The 23,301-nt window shown below is 36.8% G+C and overlaps 1 protein-coding gene across 8 annotated transcripts in view; it reads right to left on the bottom strand.

The window, feature by feature from the left end:
- Window positions 1-23,301, bottom strand: part of LINGO2 (leucine rich repeat and Ig domain containing 2) — a 1,403,193-nt gene that overhangs the window by 455,552 nt on the left and 924,340 nt on the right. For all 8 annotated transcript variants that reach the window (XR_007923822.2, XR_007923817.2, XR_007923818.2 and 5 more), the window contains one exon: window positions 5,713-5,745. The gene's annotated coding sequence lies outside the window, so the exon portion shown is untranslated. The remainder of the gene's footprint in view (window positions 1-5,712; window positions 5,746-23,301) is intronic.

Below are 23,301 nucleotides of genomic sequence, written 5' to 3' on the forward strand. Positions count from 1 at the left end.
CTTTGTGAAATGCTCAGGATCACTAGCCATCAAGGAAATGCAAATGAAAACCATAAGGAGGTTTCAGCTCACTCCTGTGAGAATGGTTCACATACAGAAATCAACAAACAACAAATGCTGGCATGGATGTAGGGAAAAAAGTACCCTGATTCACTGTCGGTGGGAATGTAAACTGGTACAACCACTGTGGATGACAGTATGGAGATACCTCAAAAATCTGAATATAGACCTGCCATGTGATCCAGCCATCCCACTCCTGGAAATTTATCCAAACAAATTCAAATCAGCAGTTATCATGTTCATTGTAGCACAATTCACAGTAGCTAAGACATGGAATCAACCCAGATGTCTATCAATTGGTGACTGGATAAAGAAATTATGGTATATATACACCATGGAGTAGTACTCAGCTGTAAAAAAAAATGAAATTCGGTGTTTTGCAACAAGATGGTCACAACAGGAAATCAATACACTTAGGGAAATAAGCCAGTCCCCAAAATATAGATATGTTTTCCATGATCCAATGTAACTAACAGAATACCTGAAATGTAATGCATTGGAAATAGACATTTTGAGAACAGATGATTGTTTATAGCCCTTGTCTCTTTCAATGTTCAAAACAATGTTTTGTTTTGTTTTGTTTTTCATTTTTTCTCTTTATACTATTTGTTGAATACCTTTACTTAGAGCAGGGTTAACTATACCATCATTAAGTATACTGAAAATAGATCATTGTAAAAATTAAGAATGGAAAACTGAGAGGGAGAGGGAGGAAAGATTGGATCGTGGGTCAGAGAGATTGTGGGGGAAAGTCCAACTATATTTCTAAACCTACATATGGTAAATATATGAAACATGTATATCAAATAAAACTTAAAAAAGAATAAAATAAGCCATGGTCCAACTAACCAAGAAAAAAAAGGGAGGACAACTAAATTAATAAAATAAGAGATTAAAAATGAGATGATACAACTAATACCAAAGAAATATAAAGAATCATTAGAAACTATTATAAATAGCTACTTTTTAAAAAAAATTGGAAAAGTAGAAGACATGGATAGATTTATGGACATATAAATATTACCAAAAATGAAATATGAAGACACAGAAAACCGGAATAGATCAACAACCATGGTTGAGATTTAATCATTAATAAAGACCTCTCAACAAACAAAAGCCCAAGACCAGATGGCTTCACTGCTGAATTCCACCAAACTTTTATGGAAAAATAATAGCAATTCTTCTTAACCTCTTCAAAACAATTAAAAGGGAGGGAATCCTTCCAAATTCCTTCCTTGATGCAAGCATCATCTTAATTCCAAAAATAAAGATACAACAAAAAAGAACTGAAGACTAATACCTTTGATGAACACAGATGTAAATATACTAAACACAATACTAGTAAATTGAATCCAACAAAAAATAAAAAAAAAAATTATCCATCCAAACCAAGTGAGATTTATCCTAGGGATGCAGGGATGGTTCAACATACTCAACTCATTAAGCATGATACAGCAAATCAACAAAATGAAAGATTAAAAACAGGATTATCAACAGATGCAGAGAAATCATTTGACAAAATACAACATCTTTTCATGAGAAAAACCTTTAAAAATATGGATTTAGAAGGAATGTACTTCAACACAATAGAGGAAATATATGACAAACCCACAAGCAACAGCATATTGAGCAGAGCAAAGTTTGAAGCATTTCAACTAAGATATGGAAGCAGACAAGTTTGCCTACTCTTATCACTATTATTAAATATAGTTCTGGGTGATTTAGACAGAATCAAGCAAGAAAAGTAGTCAAAGGGATAAAAATTGGAAAGGAGGAAGTCAAATTATCCCTGCTTGCAGATGACATGATCCTTTATATAGGAGAACCAAAAGATTCTACTAAGAACCTGTAGGAACTCATAAGAGAATTTGCCAAATTTGCAAGATATAAAATCAACACACAAAAATCAGAAGTATTCTTATACACTAACATGTAATGGTTGGGAAAGATTTCATGAGATCACTTCCATTCTACAAAATAGTTTAAATATTTTGAGATAAATTTAAATAAAGGAATCAAATTTCTCTACAATAAAAATCACAAAATATTAATGAAAGAAATAGAAGACTCCAAGATATGGGAAAATATTCCATGTTCATGGGTGGAAGAATTAATAGCAAACTGCCCGTACTACCCAAAGCAATTTACACATTCAATGCAATCCCAATGAAATTCCAAGGATATTCTTCATAGAACTAGAAAAAAAATCCTAAAATACAAATGGAAATACAAAAGACAATAAATAGCAAAAGCAAGCTTAAACAATAATAGAAAAGCTGAAGGTATCACAATTTCAAGTTTCAGGACATACTGCAGGGCTATCCTATGAAAATATGGGCCAATGGAACAGAATAGAAACCCTAGAAATTAGACCACGTATCTACAATCAACTAATCTTTGACAGATGAGCTAAAATAATTCCCTGGAGAAAGAAAAGTCTCTTAAACAAATGCTGTTTACACCTGCAGATGTTTGAAATACCACTAGTTTATACCCTATATAAAAATCAACTAAAGTGGATCAAGGATATAAACTTAAGACCTGAGGCCATTAAGCTACTTGAGGAAAACAGGGAAAATGCTGTACGACACTGGCCTAGAGAAAGACTTCTTGGATAAGTAGTACCCCCCAAAAGTACAGGTAATAAAAGCAAAACTAGACAAATGGGACTATAGAGGGCTAAGAAGCTTCTGCACAGCAAAGGAAATAATTAACAAAGTGAAGAAGCAACTGACAGAAAGGGAAAAAAAACACTTGCAAACTATGCATCTGGTAAGGATTAACATCAGGATATACAAAAAGCTCCAGAAACTCAACAACAACAAAACAAACAATGCAGTTAAGAAATTGGTAAAATATAACACTAGGCATTTTTCAAAGAATGAAATACAAATGATCAGCAGATACATGAAAAAAAAAAAAAAAAAGCTAAGCATAAATCACCATCAGGGAAATGCAAATAAAAACCACAGTGACATGTATCATCTTACTCCAGTTAGTTCTGATTTTTGGATAAGAGCTATTCTAACAAATACTAGAAAGGTTGTGGAGAAAAAAGCACCCTAATACACTGTTGGAGATATTGATAATTGATGTAACTATTATGGAAAAGAGCATGGATATTTCTCAGAAAACCTAAAATAGATCTACCTTATGACCCAGCTTCTTACTTTTGCAAATATATGCAAAGAAAATGAAATCAGTGCATCCAAGAGTTATTCACAATAATATGCAAAATATTATTAAGTGCACAATAGCAACGGCATGGAATGAACCTCTATGCCCATCAACTGATGATCCAATAAAGAAAATGTGTGTGTGCAGGTGTGTGGTCTATTTTTCAGTCATAAAAAAGGATAGAGGCTGGCGCCATGGCTCAATAGGCTAATCCTCCACCTAGTGGCACCAGCACACTGAGTTCTAGTCTCGGTAGGGGCGCCGGATTCTTTCCCGGTTGCCCCTCTTCCATGCCAGCTCTCTGCTGTGGCCAGGGAGTGCAGTGGAGGATGGTCCAAGTGCTTGGGCCCTGCACCCCATGGGAGACCAGGAGAAGTACCTGGCTCCTGCCATCGGATCAGCATGGTGTGCCGGCTGCAGCGCGCTGGCAGCAGCGGCCATTGGAGGGTGAATGAATGGCAAAAGGAAGACCTTTCTCTCTCTCTCTCACTATCCACTCTGCCTGTCAAAAAAAAAAAAAAGGATAGAATTGATATTTACAACAAAATAGATAAAAATGGAGATCATAATTCTAAGCCAGTCTCAGAAAGACAGACATCATGTTTTCTATTTGCGGGAATTAGTATAGTGTGTAATAATTCTGTGGATGTCATATCATTTGGTATATAGCTGCTAATATTGCTTAGTTGACTCATATCATGTAAATGACAATATACCCTTCTTTCCCCATGTTATGATGCTTGTCATGAATTCCTCAATTTATGATATTACTCTCTACTTTAAAAAATAAAAAATAAAAAAATAAGAAAGAAAATAAACCACATGCAATTTATCACAATGATTTATCTGTTTGATGAGCAATCCCAGATTATTTCTATTTTCATATGGAACAAAATCTATCAGATGGTGAATAATCTCTGATCATGAAACATTAGTGATTAAGTCTATGAAAGAAGCTTATTCAGAGAAGTGGTGATGCTGCCTGTCCCTACTAATAAAGCTAACACCATAGGAAATACCTCAGGGTAACAGCAATGATGACGATTATTCACTGCATTCTTATAATATGCCAAGTGACCTGCAAGTGGATCATCTCATGGAATATCTCCTATCATACTCATGAGGTTAGTACTATTATTTCTTCCATTTTAAAACTTAGAAAATTAATATTTTGAGATGTTAACACAGGCTGAACACAGACAAATATGATTCAAACCCAGGCAATGTGGTTCTAACTCAGCTTCTCAATTACTACTTACTGTCTCCTAGTGTTAAAATTATCTCAGTAGTTGAGATAATTAATACTATTTAGTTTTGATTACATAAGATCAGGTTGGCAGAAGACACTAAATTCCCTTCCCAAATATGACAGTTATGCTTCTTAAAACATCTCTGGTAGAATTTTCTGTGGAGGAAGACTTTAAGACCACATTTTAAAAATGGGTTAGGGACCAAAGATTGCAATGAAATTGAGAGATTCCTTACATTAACATTTATGAAAATAAAATAATAAATCAGTCCCTTAATTAAAACAGTAAAATATGTTTCTAATTAATAAATACTCTGCTATTAATCTCTACTTACTAAGCCATGTTTATTAGAACATGTTTAGGCTGCCTCCCACAAAGTTTGCTTCAACACACCACTGCCATTCTTACAAAGAGCCATTCCATATGTGTCTGATCTGATATGTTATTTCCTCATGCCCTTTTTGTTTCTAATTTTATAGTCCCAACACACTTCTTATTGACCAGAAAGTCTCAAAAGAGTATGAGGAAATAAAATCTGTACTCCAGGGTGTCAAGGAAGGGTAACTGATATAAGAGTACTATCCCTGACAGTTATATATACAGGTGAGTACAGACGCTCTCATTTCACACAATAGTAAAACATATCCGTCTATTTTTAGGTTAGAGAGTAGTGATTTCCTTATTATCACTGATGTTTTCCTCTTTGCCTCAATTATCTGTGAGTAGATATATTTGGACACAAATTATCTGCTCATCTATAAGATACAACAAGCTATATTTAAGACCTTTAATACCAGGTGGAGGTATAGTGTCAAAAATAACAAGGAGCATTAGGAAAATGATGAGAAACATTCACCAAAATATTAGAGTAAAACCAGGCACAAAACTAGATACCAGGGCTGGGTACACAAAGTGTATATACAATGAGTATTTTTAAAAAATATACATGTATATGAAGAGTGGATAGATGTAATGATGGATGAGTGAATGGATAAAGTAGAAAAATATTGGCTATTTCCAATTTCACAATTTTTCTATGGATTGAATCAGCTATTCTAATTTGATTGTAATATTGCATTCTGTTAAAATCTATATAGCACATTTCTATCCATGTGTGAGGAAAAATAAAAAGAAGTCCATAATAACTATCTGTGAAAAGCTAAGGATACTTTTGCTCTGCTACTTTCATACTGTCGGGTTTTAAAACATCATGAAAAGTACCTACCTTGAAAGCTGCATTCTGTTTTTCTTACTTCATCTAAAAAATAAAAAGACATAAAAATCCAATTAAAGTCAATTAAAGCAACACAAATGATTAAAAGGGATGTTTTCTTTATCTTAAACAGAAACTTTTAACTGTGAAGACAGAAATGACGAGGAAACCTTCCCTACCCTCCGCCAGAAAATGCTTTGAATGTTTTGTGCTTTTTTATATTTTGTGATAGTTTGCTTTTTAAAATTTCTTGGAGGTACAGAAATTATTAATGGCAATGAAAATATATAAAGGATATGTTTAGTAAAGATGATAAAACTCAATTATATAAAAGGAAACACTATATTTATTGGCAGCACTTAATCATCCCATGGATGTTTCTCATCATGTAAGATTTTTCCTTGAATTCAGGCAAAAGTATTTTAAGGGGCTATTACAATTTACTTGCAGGTTCTACATTTCTACACTTGAATTTTGATCAAAACTCAGGTTTTGCTTTTTCTCTCTCCTCTCTCCCCTAATAATCTGTTCTCCCTTATGAACCAAATGATTATTGTGTTGTTTATAATAACTGCTCTACATTCCTTATGGAAATTGTAATTATGATGCTGAATATTCAACAGCAAGCCACTTTTCTCGGGGAAATTGTAATTATGATAATACAGTATTTACCCAACCAATGTTTTCTAGTCATTGTTCTCTTTGAGAAATGAGAAGGTGAGAGAAAAACACTGAAAGAAAACATCCTATTGGGATCTCAGCTATGCATTCAAGCAATGATGAATAATAAAAATAATATTTGCCATATGTCAGGCATGAAACAGGTTTACATATATGAATATATCTTTAGTACAGTTATATCTTAATTACACAGGTTTCTTCTTTTAACTCACACAATTTTATGAGGTAAGGAACATTATTATTCTAATTTTATAGACAAAAGACCTGAGGGTTTTTGTTTAGTACTATGATCTGAAGGCCTAGAGTGTGTGATACATCAATACACATAACATTATCCTACTTTTGCTAATATTTTTATGTACATTTAATACAATTTTGCACAAAAAATTCTGTATGGGTAGATATCTGGCACTTAAAATGCTATTTTAGTAATATGTTGAGAAAGGAACTTCCCCCCATGACCCCTAAGTGCTTAAAATGTTTATAGTGTGTGCTTTTATTAAATAAGAAGAAACCAAAGTTTTATAAGTGAAATTAATAAAAATGGACACAAAAATAAAGACAAGTTATTCTATTTTACAATTTTAATGAACAAAACCAAATAAAACTCAAAACCAATAGCTGAAAAATCTTCCTAGGTAAGCCCTAGGCAGGTGAGGCAGTGAATCTGTACAATCATTTCATCTGCCTGCTTTGCTTCTCTTCCTAGATCTCCACAAAGCAGTACACCTAACAAAAGTCCTTTCCACCTGCACTTAGAAGTGATTCGTTTAGGATTTTCTTGAATATGAGTGAGTAGTTGAGCAATACCATGTAGAAGCTCTTTATAGATACACCTTTTAAATTCCATAACAATTGCAACACAGGTATTTTTACTCCAATTATATAAATGAAGACAATGTGTCACACTGAATTAAATTATTTCTCCAGTTTGCTAAGTTGACCTGGGTTCTTTTAACAAGGCAAATTGGTGTTGATAAAAAGAAAAGCATTCAAAAGAAATGCAGGTAAAGACAAATAAAACAAGACATTATAAAGGCAAGAACAAAATATACAAACTATCTATTTACATATTATATATTATACGTACATAATACATAATGTAGCCAAGGGTTTATCATCATGTGCATCTTCAGTGCTTCTGAGACCTAGTCTTAGCCCTCCTCTCAGCCCAAGAAGTTCGTTCAACTCACCATCCTTACACCTACTTTTTGTAAGCCTTAGAACAACCTCTCTGAGTTCCTTTAGTAACACCCGTGTGTCTCAAGGGAGCCACTTAGTAATCCATTTCTGAATTCCCACACATGGAAAGGTTGATGAACTGAGCAGCTGAGCCTCAATTTCAGAACTATACCTCACAGGGTCAACCAGCCACTTGGCTAAGTATGACATTGAGCCTCTTCCACTGTAGAAGAAGTGATTTATTTTGACTAGAACTGAATTCTTAATAAGGGGTTGCCTTACATGTCAGCAGGGCCCTGCTCAGCATTGCAACCCAAGGGCTAGCAGTGTTTGAAATATCAAAATACAAAGCTAGGGGGTGATAATGAGCCATAGCAGGTGAGGCTGCCACCTGCAGTGCTGGCATCCCATATGGGTGCCAGTTCAGGTCCCGGCTGCTCTGCTTCTGATCCAGTTCTCTGCTGTGGCCTGGGAAAGCAGTAAAGGATTGGCCCAAGTCCTTGAGATCCTGTACCCATGTGGGAGATTGGCGGAATCTCCAGGTTCCTAGCTTCAGATAGGCCCAGCTCTGGCCGTTGCAGCCATTTGGGAAGTGAACTAGTAGATGGAAGACTTCTCTCTTTCTCTCTGCCTCTGCCTTTTTATGGCTATTCCTTTTAAATAAATAAATAAATCTTTTTAAAAAATCACAAAGCTGTATACTATCATCCCAGCACAAAGGAACATCTTTGGATAGCAGTATAGAAAGGTAAATAATGCTTGTCTCCACACATCCCAATACATGTTCATACTGTGTGATCCAGAAGCTGTGAGCTTGGTAAAGTGATGGAACAGCCTTCTGATAGTGCAGCTGCAGTACCAGCTTGGTGATGATATCCTGCAGTAGTGAAGTGACATCCTAAAGGATGTGGTTAACACTCTAAATCAATGGTTATTTTGGGGTACTAGATTCCCCAAAAGACAGAATACATGGACCTGGGAACTAGGTGGAAAAGTGGAAGTGGTCAAACAAGATTACTGCCAGGAGCCCAAGTGGGGAATATATATTTTCTGTTACCATAAATTTAGGTTCTGCGAGTCTAGAAATCATGGTTTTCAGAAGGAAAATGCTTCCACAAGGAGATGCTTAGGACTCTCATTAATCTTTAAGCTACATCCTACAACACATCACTCAGGGTTCTGGAGCCAAGAAACCAGCAGCAGCAGAGTCACCATCAGGTGGAATTCCTGTTTCGGTTGTAAACAACAGCTGCCGGGACACAGTGAGGGCAGGGAAGACTGTCTAGCATCTCCATGACTCATGGGGCATTTCCAAGTACTTTCCAGTCTATATCTGATAGCAAATGGAAACGATCAGTGCCTAAGAAGGGAATGGTGAGGAGGGCCTCAGACCCATTAGTAAGGGTTTGTGTCACTCAACAAGCTAAGCAACCAAAGGCAGTAGAGGTCCTACCTGAGGATGAGGGAATTCCAGAACTGGTATACAGGAGTGAAGAAAACAGGAAGGCAGTAAGCATTAGGCGTGACCTTGAAACCAGCTGCACAGGCAGTTGTTTCCCAAGGATCATCTTCTTACAGGTTTTATTAAAAAAAAAAAAAAAAGTGACCCACCAGGATTCCAGATGAGGTGTTCTCAGATGGGATAAACTTATTGTATGAAGCAAACAATTATGCAGGACACTGCCCAAATCCCCCTTCTCATAAGGCACTCACTACCCAGCACCCGAAGCACTGGCTGCTGAGAGTTCACTCACAGCTGAGCCCTTCCTCCTTCTCTAGGAATTTGCCTCCTTCTACCAGAGAGAACTTCCTTGCCCAAGGTTGTTTACCCTCCCCCAAGCAGCTCCTATCTAATGATTGACTAATATAAGGGTAAAAGACCAGCCCCCTTTATTTGAGACACATAAATATAATGATCCCAAATACACTTCCCATTAAATTTTCTGCATAAAAACCTTTGTCTTAGAGTCTGTGTCTCAAGGATGGTAGCCTAAAGTTAGACTACAAAATACAGAAGGCTTGGACTGAGAATTGAATACAGCTATGTTTGTCTCTTAAATCCATATTCTTCCCATTAGATCTGCCTGCTTCTTATTAAGAACAGTTTCAACCAATTTTCAATAAAATTTTGCCCATGCGGTAGATGTTGTCATCAATGTTATGTTTAAGGCTATAAATCAGAAAGCATTCTTCAGTGTTATACAATATCTGCAATTACATTGCCTTTGGAATATTAAGTTATGTGTATCTTTTGGAATGTAGCCATTTACTGAAATAAATTAGTAGATATATATACTTATAGAAGCATACTATATTAAAATATGTAACATCTCTATGTACATAACATATGATATATATCAAAATTAATTTCCAGATTTCTTGAACTAAAATCCCTAACTATGCTATTTATTTTTAAAGAACAATAAGACACTTTTAACCTATGCCATTTAGTAGGAGGAAGCATACAAGACTTATCTGTTTCAGAAAATGTAAAAGATTAGTTATGGAACAAGGGCTTCCTTACATTTTCTACAATAAATGTAAAGACTTCATCAGGCATGAAATGTAGTCAGAACAATTTACGGTCCAGTAATATATGACTTCAGGCAGCCTTTACAATCAGAACACAGAAGTTACCTAATTCTATGCAGTTTTGAGAAAATGCAGTTAGGATTTTACAACCAGTGACTGGTGCTCTACACTATTCCTCATGAAATTTTGCATCATAAAATCTTTTATTTCAGTAACCAACCCTTAATTTTAGATTGAATCATTACACTTTTCTATTTAAATGCTTGCAGCATTACTGGTTTATTTATTTTATCTCACCACTATACTATATCAAGGGCTTAAACCTGACAAATGTAAGGTGTTTGATGAAATTCCTCTGGCAGAAAAAGACAAGCAAATGTATCCAAAGCTTGCCACAGTGAGGCATAAAGTAGTTATTATATATCAAAGAAACTACTAAGTTTTAATTTTATCTGTGAATTGCTTTAAGTTAGCAGACAAAATATTGACATTTATTGAGAGAAAGGGGTGATGTGTAAAAGTTTTCAATTGTATAACTGCCATAGAAAGCTCCCCCCATAGACGCTGCACTATGTTTCCCATGTGGCTAACCACAGAGCAAATATTTCAAATGAAGCAAAAAGCTAAGGGGGACTTTGCAGCAAGAAGCAATCGGTTTGGTACAGCACCTTCTGCTCAGTGAGCTTTGACTCAAGAACTCTCCCACTTGACTAGTTCACTGCTCACATAATGATTGGTAAGGCTGTAGAATTGTACAGTATCAAGCCTCTTTAAATTTATTCTGGAATCACTTACTATTCTTAAGCAGAGTCATTAATACATAAGCCTGCAAACTTCAGGAAGAAACATAGAGTTATCCTATTTCCTTATCATTATAATTAGGGTTGTGTTAACCACAAGAGTGTATATCACCTGCTTCCAAGCAGCTTACTTTGACTTACAATGTCGGTACATCTGAACTCAGCAGGATGGTATCTTCTGGACTCAGGAAAGAATGTCAATCCACGCCCCCCCCCACCCCCGCCCCATGATACTCAAAAGTGCTCTAGCTAAGGGATTGTCAATACAGACAGTAATGTTACACTACATTTAACATCACAATAAATACATATCAAAAAGAAGACCACAAAATAAACTTACATATAAAGTGAGCTACTAACTTTGTAGTACAAGGGTCTCCCCAGGATGGAGCTACTAAGAATAGAAAATAATGCTATGCTAATTTAATGTTGAGGTATTTTGGATTGGAAGTAGAGAAGCCTGGACTTGAACCAGTGCCTATATAGGATGCTGGCGTGTGGGCGATTCCAACAGAGCACATTTCTCTGCCTCCTCCCCACCCCACCCCTGCCTTCTGCCAATCAGGTAAACTGCTCCCAGGTATGACCCAAGCCCATTAGGCCCACCTGGAAAGCTACCATGACCTTCAAACCTACAGGAGAGGCATATTGGTGCCAGTATCAGTTCTGTCCTATAGTTAGTGTTCCCCTGAGTTAGTTGCAGCCCTTCAACTTGCTCTTTAAAAGCATGCGTGGCTGTCACTAAACCCAGACACATTCATTGAAGCCTATCCCCAGTGTTTCCTTGTGGGAAAGGGCACTGCTGCTCTGCTCTTCCTCAACAGTGTGGCCTTGCAGGACAAGCCGCACTGGCGCTACAGGCAAGGGCTTTAACCTGCTGCGCCAGTGTTGGCCCCAAGTTTGAATTATTTTTAAAATAATGCTATAAAATATTTTGGAGAGTAGCTTTTGAAGGCACTTGTGTCAGTATGAACTCAGATAGTCTGGAAATTAGAAGGTTTGGAAAGATTGCAGAAGTAGCACCGGGAAGAAAGTGAGGCAGGTTTGTTTGGTAATGTCCTACAGACAGGACTGGCAAATGTTACCCAGTTTAACTTACTTGAAATCATTAGTGATCTAAGGAAACAAAGGGGTGCAGCTACAGGAGCACAAGGGGAGGAATTAGGAGGCCAGGATTCAAGTGGTACCTCGTCTCCAGCTAGACCTTCACTTTGAGTTAAAATTGTTTCAAGAGCCTCTCCCTACCCTCAAGCAACATTTCTTAATTCAGAATGAACGGTTTAAATAAAAGTATAAAGTATGATTTATGATCAACAGGAAATACGATGTGCCTCCCACAAATTTAATGCTGTTAAGCTTTATTGTTACACCTATAGCACATAGAGGAAGGTAGGAAATGAATTTACTTTTCAGTTGCCACGTCAAGGTGAGATATTCGATTTTATTTAGGATATAGATGTTATGCTTTGCAAAAACAAACAATAAAATCTGGAAGATGGGCTAAATTAGTGAAGAACCTCAAAGTAACATGAGTATCTGAGGGATTTGGACCTGACTTGAGGAGGCATGCAAATTTTTGGAATATCTAAATAAGAATAATACAATCTTATATAGAGAAAGTTGAAGTAATTGAGGAAGAGTACTACAAAATACTGTTTCTAGATGGCTTTGTTTCATGAAGACAAGGGTTGACAAACTAGCCCAGCAAATCCCACCATGTGTTTTTATTTACATATTGCATGTCTGCTTTCCTGCTATAATAGGAGAGTTGAGTAGTTGCAACACAGTCCATACAACCCACAAAGCCAAATACATTTACAATCTAGCCATTCAGAGAAAAAGTATGCTATCCCTACCAGAAAAGATAGCCAATCAATCCATCACTTATCCATTTATTCATTCATTTAGCAAACAATTTTAAGGCATACACAAGGTTATCTAAAATGCGCCAGACACTACCAAAGTAAAGATAAGACATAGTCTATACTGGTTGCCTTTGTACCAATTCCCCTCAGTGACCATTAATAGAGGCTATTTTAGAGCGGGAGTAAATCATTAAATAATGTATTGGACTCAGAGACTTCAAAGTTTTTTTCAACTGCATAATTCTTTAAAGGGGAAAGCTTCATGGATAATAATGCTTTGGAAAACCAGTAAATGGAAACAGCTGAAAAACTTGGAGATGAGAGTTTTGTAGATGTGGGAAAGAATCAGGGTAGGTGATCAGAGAATGAAGACCATTCAACTTGGATAATCATATAAGGTAGGAGTAAGAAAGTACAGAGGGTTATGTATGTAAAAACAAGATGCACTGTATCACGGAAGGCATTCTAAACCAAACTTAATACTTTGTAGGTTACTTTGCAGCCAAAGAAAGGTATGAAATTTTCTATAAAGATGCAGTATAAATGAAGTGAAGTTCAGGGAAAGTCAGCTTGACCAACAATATGTTGGATAGATTAGAGATGGAAGATGAAATGGCTGTAGTCCTGGCTTAACATAAAAGCATGGAATGCCAAGGACTGGATAAGAGACAAGCAGAAATAAACGTTTCTTTCACAGGAACAAGGTATGGTATGTGCACAGTAACTCAGACTTATGAGAAAGAATAAGTAGCAGACATTGAGGTTACTGAGGGCCTGCTCTGCATTTTTTCTTTCTTTCTTGGAGCCAGGAGTTTCCTCTATACAGAGCTCAAGGGAGCATGGTAAACTCCATAAAGATTTAAGTCAATATCAAAGGGTGTCCAAATTTTTAAGCATATTTTTTAAAGATTTATTTATTCATTTGAAAGTCGAAGTTACACAGAGAGAGGAGAAGCAGAGAGAGAGAGAGAGAGAGAGAGGTCTTCCATCCAATGGTTCACTCCCCAAATGGCCACAACGGCTGGAGCTGCGCCCATCCGAAGCCAGGAGCCAAGAGCTTTCTCCATGTCTCCCACATGGGTGCAGGGGCCCAAGGACTTGGGCCTTCTTCTACTTCTTTCCCAGGCCATAGCAGAAAGCTGGATTGGAAGAGGAGCAGCCGGGACTAGAACAAGCGCCCACATGGGATGCCGGCACTTCAAGCCAGGGCGTTAACTCGCTGCACCACAGTGCCGGCCCCAACATGACCAACTTTTTGGATGCTAAGTAGTGTTATTTGGAATAGAATCTGTAACAGTGATTATGCCTTTATAGCATATGGTTTGGATACTCAGAAAAAGCCAAAAACTTTTTTCTGGCTCTGATTAAAGAACAAGTCTGAAAATGAAGTTCAGAGCAAAATGAATCATCAGAATTTCAACTGTAGAGTTTTTTTTTTTTTTTTTTATTTGAAAGGTAGAGAAACACAAAGACAGACATTTATACAAGAGGACAGCCAGCCAGAGATCTATTCACTCCCTAAACACCTACACAGCCAGGGCTGGGTCAGTCCAAAGTCCAGAGCTGAGAACTCAATCCAAGTCTCTCAAGTTGGTGGCAGGGACCCAGCAATTTCAGTCATCACTTGCTGCCTTTCAGAGCGTTCATTAGCAGGAAGCTGAAATCATGAGTGGAGCCAGAACTTGAATCCAATCATTCCAAAACTGGATGCAGGGTTCTCAAATAACACCTTAACCACTGAGCCAAATGCCTACTCCAATTGTAGAGTTTTAAATAATATGTAATAAAAATGGAAAATTTGGGAGCCTATGGGTAAATGGATATCAATGGCAGCAAGAGTAATTCCAGGGCCCACTGGCTGATGACTTTAAGGTCTTTAATGTATTCTTACATAATCTGGAACTGGGATGACTATGTATGCAGGTATCAAATCTTAGGGAACAAGAAACATACAGGGAATAATTATAATTAATTTTGTGGGCAGTCAATTGTGTCCTTTGAAATTTGCACTGGAATGTAAATGTATATATATCAAATAATAAAACCTACTTATGTCTGTCTGTATGGGCACCATAATTGTGAATGAATGGGAACCATCAAGAATAAAAAGATAATCATACTTTCCAAAGAGTTGAGCTGGAATCAAAGATGGCTGAATAGAGAAAAGACATGCTGATTTTTTTTTTTTTTGACAGGCAGAGTGGACAGTGAGAGAGAGAGACAGAGAGAAAGGTCTTCCTTTGCCGTTGGTTCACCCTCCAATGGCCGCCGCGGCTGGCGCGCTGCGGCCGGCGCACCGCGCTGATCCGATGGCAGGAGCCAGGAGCCAGGTGCTTTTCCTGGTCTCCCATGGGGTGCAGGGCCCAAGCACCTGGGCCATCCTCCACTGCACTCCCTGGCCACAGCAGAGGGCTGGCCTGGAAGAGGGGCAACCGGGACAGAATCCAGCGCCCCGACCGGGACTAGGATTAGCCTAGTGAGCCGCGGCGCCGGCCGACATGCTGATTTTGACCATGAGAAGATAGCAGAAGAAAAGAAGAGTAACTGCATTCCCTGGGGAGAGTTGGAGAGAAGTTTGCAGTGGAAATTCTAAAGAAAGAAGAGAGACACAGTGGAGCAGCATGAGCAGTGCAAATAAGCAGCAGCAATCAGGGATACCACTGGTGACTCCCACAGCTCGGGGCTGAAAAAGACACGACTCTTTTGTGCAAGGTAAGAGAAGCTGGTGTCACTGGTGATACTGCCTGAGGGAGAACCTTGTCAGCCTCACTGACTTTGAGTCCTGCCTAGAACGCTAGCAGAAAACAGGGTGCCCACCTAATTCTGGAAATGAAGAACACATTTCTTTCTTCCTATCATCCAACAAAGACACCCAATGACCAGCAGGGAGGAAGCCCCATTTAATAATGTGAGTAGAGGCTGTGGAGGCTCGTTAACGTGCACAACTAGATGATTTTATTGAAGTATAAATCTTCCATCCCCATTAACTTTGAGATTTGAAGGAAGGTTTACAGGGCTGAGAGTGGATCCACTGTACCATGTGACTGTGGGAGTCTTATGTGCTAAGACTGTGGGGAACTCTGTGAATGCATGATAGGCCATGGGATGTAGCTGGGTCTCTGGGCAGTATCTGGCTTCAGAGGCTCAGAGTTCTTGAATGCCTGGGATTGGTCACTGTGGAATTCTGTGCTCACACTGATACCATGCAGATTCTTTGGGTGGTTATTTACCTGTGTGAGTGGGATGTGTAGCCACTGTGAGCCAACCCCAGGCATTGATCACCTGGCAGAGAGGAGATGAGGCTGTGATCACAGAAGCTGATGAGACCATACCATCTCCCTTTCTGACAACAGAAGATATCTACCGCACTCAAGTAGAGTGTCACCCTGGACTCTTGCCCCACTCTAAACCACTGACTACATCTCCATGCCCCACCCTCTCCAGCATACAGCTCTGGATATTCACTTAAGGAGCAGATGCTCCATTAAGCCATGGATGCATATTTCAAAGATAAAAGCCATCAGAGAGGAAAACCAAATGTTTTCACAAATGCCAAAAAATAAACAAAAACATGAACAAGGAAGGCAAAACAACTGCCCTAGAGGAATACAATGACACTTCAAAATAAGAATGTGAAGAAAAAGAGATCGATGAAATGCCTGAAAAGGAATTAAAAAATTATTGTAGGATTACTAAAAAATGAGAAGGAAAACCACAAGTTAAAGAAAATCATAGAAAACACTTGTATTTTCCTGTGAGATAGAGATAATGAAGGGAATTCAAACAGAAATATTAGAAATGAAGAAGTGAATATGTCAAATAGAAAATACAGTGGAAAGCCTTAACAATAGGCTTGGTGAGGCAGAAGAAATAATTTGCAAGCTAGAAGGCAATTCCTTGGAAATATGTCAGACAAAAAAAGAAAAAAAATAACAAAAATGATAAAAATTGAAAATCGTGCTGTACATTTATGGGATACTATCAAATGACCAAACATAAGTGTCTTAGGAGTTCTTGAAAGTATGGAAAGACAGAATTGATTAGAAAGCCTATTCAGTGGAATAATAGCAGAAAACTTCCCTAATTTGGAGAAAACTAGGGACATCTAAGTATAGGGAATACATAGAAATCCTAATAGAAATGATCACAAAAGATCTTTACTATAACATATTATAGTCAAACTTTCAACAGTAAAACATGAAGAAAAGATTCTAAAATGTACATGAGAGAAACAATGGATTACCTTCAGAATATCCCCAATTAGACTAAAAGCTGATTTTTCATCAGTAAGCCTACAGGCTAGGATGGAATGAGAGACATAGTGCAAGTTCTAAAAGGAAAAAAAAAAAAAAACAAAACCCTGTTAATCAAGAAAGCTGTGCTGATCAAGGCTCTAATTTATAAATTAACATGAAATAAAGACCTTCCAAAACAAACAGAAACTGAAAGAATTCATCACCACTCATCCAGCCTTATAAATAATGCTTAAGGATATGCTACTTGAAGAAACAGAGAAAGATAGTCATTATTACTAAAAATGTTAAGGCAGTAAAAATACATAGGAAATCCAAAGCAAAAAAAGGAGTATTTTGGAAAAAAGACAAAACAAAGTCATTACTTAGCAATAATGCCTTGGATGTTAATGGTCTAAATTCTCCAATTAGAAGATACAGACTGGCTGAATGGATTAAAAACAAGATCCATCTATTTGCTACCTACAAGTAGCACACCTCATCAGCAAATATACATACAGACTGAAAGTGAAAGGATGGAAAAAGTTATTCCACGCAAATGGAAAGCAAAAATGAGCAGGTGCAGCCATACCAATATCAAGCAAAATAGAATTTAATACAAAAAATGGGTGACAAAGAAGGGCATTTTGTAATGATTAAAGGATCAACTCAACAAGAAGATATGACAACCATAAATTTTTATGCACCCAATGCCAGGATGCCAGGCTATTTAAATAAATGCTAATGATCTAAAGGCAAAAGATAAATAAATAAATAAATCCAAGGAACAGAAATTGGAAAACAGGGAGTCAAATGATCACTGTTTACAGATGAAATGACCCTATATATAGGGGAACGAAAAGACTCCACATAGAGACTATGGGAACTTAGATATAAAATCAACACAGAAAACCAATATATTTTATACACAAACAATATTGTGGCTAAGAACTTGTAAAATCAGTACCAATCACAATAGCTACAAAAATTTTAAATACCTTGGGATATATTTAACCAAGAATGTGAAAGATCTACAATGAAAATTACAGAACATTAAGGAAAGAAATGAAAGACTAAAAAATGGAAAAAAAAATCTTCCATGTTCGTGGATTAGAAGAATTAATATCATGAAAATGTCCACACTATCCAAAGCAATTTATAAATTCAATGTAATCTCAGAAAAATGCCAAGAACATTATTATCAGATCTAGAAAAAATGATGTGAATATTGAAATGGAAACACAAGAGGTCTGAATAGCTAAAGCAATCTCAAACAACAAAAATAAAGCTGAAGTATCATAATTCTGGATTTCAAGACATACGACAGGGCAGTTATAATAAAAACAGCTGGGTACTGGTGCAGAAAATAGACATGTAGACCAATGGAACACAATAGAAACCCAAGAAATTAATTCATGCATCTGCAACCAACTAATCTTTGACCAAAGAACCAAAATCAATCCCTGAAGAAAGCACAGTCTCTTCAACAAATGGTGATGGAAAATATTGGATCTATGAGCTCAGAAGTATGAAAAAATATCCCTACCTTATACCTTATATAAAAATCAACTGAAAGTATATCAAGGATCTAAATGTATGATCTGATATCATCAAATTACTAAAGGAAAACATCGGGGAAAATCTGCAGGACATTGGCATAGGCAAAGACTTCTTGGAAAAGATCCTAGTAAAGGCTGTAAAAGCAAAAATAGACAAATGGGATTCTATCAAGCTAATGAACTTCTGCACTGCAAAGGAAACACTGAACAAAGTGAAGAAGCAACTGACAAAATGGGACAGAATGTTTGCAAACTATACAAGTGATAAAGGATTAACATCCAGGGTCTACAAAGAGTTCAAGAAGGTAAACAGCTCAAAACAAACAATCCAGTTACAAAATGGGCATCCATCAGGGAAATGCAAATAAAAACCACAATGAGGTTTCACCTCAATCCAGTTAGAATGGGTATCATTCAAAAATCAAAATACAAATAAATGCTGGTGAGGATGTGGAGGGAAAGGTATCCTAATACTCTGTTGGTGGGAATGTGAAGTAGTACAAGCGTTATGGAAGACACTGTAAAGATTCCTTAGAGATCTGAAAATAGATCTACCATATGACCCAGCCATATCAGTCCTGGAAATTTTCCTAAATGAAAGGATTATTTGCACTCCCACATTTATTGCAGCTCAATTTACAATAATCAAGATATGGATTCAAACTAAATGTTCATCACCTGATGACTGGATAAACAAAATGTGGTATATATACTACTCAGTTATAAAAAATAATGAAGTTCTGTCTTTTGCAATAAAATGGATGAAACTGGAAGATTTAATGCCTAGTGAAATATGCTAATCTCCAAAAAAGACAAATATCATGTTTTCTCTGATACTTAGCAGTTAATATAGAATATGAAAAAATGTATAGGAACAAAATGGACATTATGGGATATGATTGTTGTTTTTAGTCTTTGTTTATACTCCTTTTGAACTGTAGTCTTCCTACTGTTTACTTGTTGAACATCATGGTTAGTGGTGAATTAAGCCTGTGATTATACAGTAGATTAAAATTATGTCTGCAAAATTAATGAAAAGAAAAGACGGGAGGGAAGGAAGGGGATTGGTGGGATTAAAGGAGAATGGAGGTAGGGAAATATAGTTATCTTCTTAGAACTGTGATGGATAAAGAAAATCTGGTATATATACATAATGGAAAATTATACAGCTATAAAAGAATGAAATTCTACAATTTATAGCAAAATGGACACAACCAGAGGACATTGTGTTGAGTGAAATCAGCCAGACCCAGAAAGACGAATACTTCATATGCTCCCTTAAAATTTAAAAAGACAAACACAAAAAAAGGAGGAAAAAATGAAAGATCTGTGTGTATCAATATTACTGCAAATACAATTAATAAAACTTCATTTTATACCTTTATCAAACCAATGGTTAAGAATTTTATAATACTATACATTTAATGACGTGTGATTACTTTAAGATTTACTGTATGCAGGTGGAATGCTCATTTTTCCATTCAGTTGTTCTTTATAGCTATTGTCTATATGCTCACTAAACTAGTTATGTTTTGCTTATTACTTGCAAAACTTATTTGGCTAAGTATTAAGAATTTTTTACTGTAATGTACATTTAAAATGTTATCTCAAAAACTAAAAAAAGAAAAGAAGGAGGGTGGGACAGAGAGAGGGTTAGGGAAGAAGAGAGGGGGAGAAAGGGAATATCATTATGTTCTTAGAACTGTATCTACAAATCTGTTAAAAACTAATTAAAAATTAAAATAAAAATTTTAAAAATTACTGTATATATGAAATTCATGAAATAATAAAAACTATTTAAAAAGTTTAGCTACTTGTAGAGACATTCCGTTATTGTTAGAGTGTGCTCTTGGCTTCAAAAAGGAATCTTTACTTTCTGGGCATTGTCAACCCAGTAATGTCTGATGAGAGTGTTTAGCTTAGAGAAAGTTTGTCATGCACTAACTGTATTGACACGGGAGAAATGACCCTGGTGGTGGTCATTATGGTACACTTCTAACAACCTTGTTGTATAGAAAAGAAGCCAAGGCTGATTAATTTGGGAAGATTTTTGGCCAAGGCATTAGAATGCTGACCTGCAAGTCAATAGGCTCAAACCTGTCACTCAAATTTTGTATAGTTTGCTTTACTTTTTTCCTTTATACATCCAAGGATGCCTACAAATATTTAATGCAGCATATTACAATGGGAAAATTATAGTTTAAGGAGCAAAACATGGGTTCAGAGGAATCTGGGCTTGGTCCCAGCACTATTATTTATTAACAAGGAAATTTCTCTTAGAGAATAATTTTCTTGTGGAGATAATTTTACCTATCTCAAGGTTTGTTTTGAGAATTATTGAGATAATATATAAATGGCACCTGACATAAAACTCAAAAGAAATGTCAGTTTCCTTTATTCTTTAATACTGTTTCTGAATATTAAGCTGCCTCAGCAGATTGCATTTATCACCTGTGACACTTGAAATATGAAAGCATTGCTTGAATATTTCAAATGTCTAGAAATCAGATAAAGATGTTCTCACATGGAAAGATTCACATGAAAAACTAACTAGATATATCTCAGCAAAATAATCACATCAATAAATTATACATTCAATGAGTTTTCTTAACCTTCTACAACATATTACAGTCCAATAATAGATTTTCATTCATATTAAGGACAGAAATAATACCCATACAGAGAGTTAGTTGATTATCAGTTAAACACTTCTTTCTTTGATTCCTACATTGACATCAGCAATATTTTGAGCAAAGCCTTGAATATCATGGGGTTTATTTATATGCACTCTGCAGTTTTTTCCACCTGAAATCCTCATATAGGAATATTTACCATGTTTTCCCTGATCTATGGTAATTAATAGAGTACCTAAAATGTAACATATTGAACTGAAATCAACATTTTGAAATTTGATGATTGTTTACAGCCCTTATCTCTACTGTTGAGGAACAGTGGTTGTTTTTTTTTTTTTCTTTGTAATGTTGAAGTCTTTACTTACTGTAGGATTAATCTAATGAGTATAAAGCAAACTGAAAATAGACCTCTGTAAAAATTAAGAGTGGGAATAGGAGAGGGAGGCGAAAGAAGCGTGGGCGGGAGGGAGAATAGGGTAGGAAATACCACTATGTCCCTAAATCTGTATATGTGAAATACATGAAACTTGTATACCTTACATAATTTTTAAAAGAAATATTTTAGTACACATTTACAGGCCATATGGTACACTTCAGTTGAAAGCACTAAAGTCTGGTGGTTAATAATACTTCATTTTTATACAGGCTTAACCTGGCTCTGTAACTTATATGTCTTTTGGAACAAGAATCCTATGGTAAAAGGTGGTAGCTGTGCAACTTATGTCTTTCACTTTGCTATAGAGTAGATATTCCTCAAGGCTAGTACAGAACTTAGTCCCCTAGCTCCAACTGCCCAAGTTAAATTTTTTTCATTTATACTTTATCATTTGTAAGGTAAAGCTTATTCACCCTTACGTAGTCAGGGCCTCTTTTGGCAGGCTTCTGCCTACCTTGCTAGCAGTACTCACCTTTTCATCACTCAAGGTGAAATGCTAGAGATGTCCAGTCCTTCTTTGGGCATAAAATCCTAGATATCTGTTCTGCATCTTGTCTTTCTATATAGTTCTTCTCAACATGGGATGTTTTTGTATCTCTTTCTTAATCACCCATGAATGAGCACACAGTATGAGAAAGGCTTTGGAAAGAGTCTGTGGACTCATCCAAGAATCTGCAACTCTGCCTCTCAAATAAATAAATAAAATTTCAATATATATATATATATAGTTATATATAATGTCTGTGTATGTGTATCATGTTTTTAATGTAAAAAAGTCATTATGTTCTATGTAATTATTTGAACTTGTCACTTTTCCAGTTAACATTTCATTGCACTTATTGATGTTATGACCTCTTCCTACATTTTATTGTAATTTTATCTTATTTTCTATACTTTTAATTAACAGCCCTCCCCTCTCCATTATTTTTTAAAGATTAATTTATTTATTTGAAAAGCAAAGTTACAGAGAGGCAGAGGCATAGAGAGAGAGAAAGAGAGAGAGATCTTCCATCCATTGGATCATTGCCCAAATGGCCACAATGGCCAGAGCTGGGCTGATACAAAGCCAGGAGCCAGGAGGTTCTTCCAGGTCTCCCACATGGGTTTAGGGGCCCAAGCACTTGGGCCATTTTCTAGTGCTTTCCCAGGATATGGCAGAGAGCTGGATCGAAAGTGGAGCAGCCAGGTTGAACTGACACCCATACGGGATGCCAGCATCGCAGGAGGCGACTTTACCCGGTACGCCACAGCGTCCACCCAATTCCCATTATTTTTTTTTTTATGTTATTTTTTTATTTTTATTTTTTGACAGGCAGAGTGTATAGTGAGAGAGAGAGAGACAGAGAGAAAGGTCTTCCTTTTGCCGTTGGTTCACCCTCCAATGGCCGCTGTGGCCGGCGCGCTGCGGCCAGCGCACCGTGCTGACCCAATGGCAGGAGCCAGGTACTTCTCCTGGTCTCCCATTAGGTGCAGGGCCCAAGCACTTGGGCCATCCTCCACTGCACTCCCTGGCCACAGCAGAGAGCTGGCATGGAAGAGGGGCAACCGGGACAGAATCCAGTGCCCCGACCGGGACTAGAACCCGGTGCAAGGCGGAGGATTAACCTAGTCAGCCGTGTCGCCAGCCTGGATACTTTGGATTATAAACCAAAGGTCTGTTTATTATACTGACATCTTTCTT

The sequence above is a fragment of the Oryctolagus cuniculus genome, chromosome 1, assembly GCF_964237555.1.
Source record: "Oryctolagus cuniculus chromosome 1, mOryCun1.1, whole genome shotgun sequence".
In the NCBI taxonomy this organism is placed as follows: domain Eukaryota; kingdom Metazoa; phylum Chordata; class Mammalia; order Lagomorpha; family Leporidae; genus Oryctolagus; species Oryctolagus cuniculus.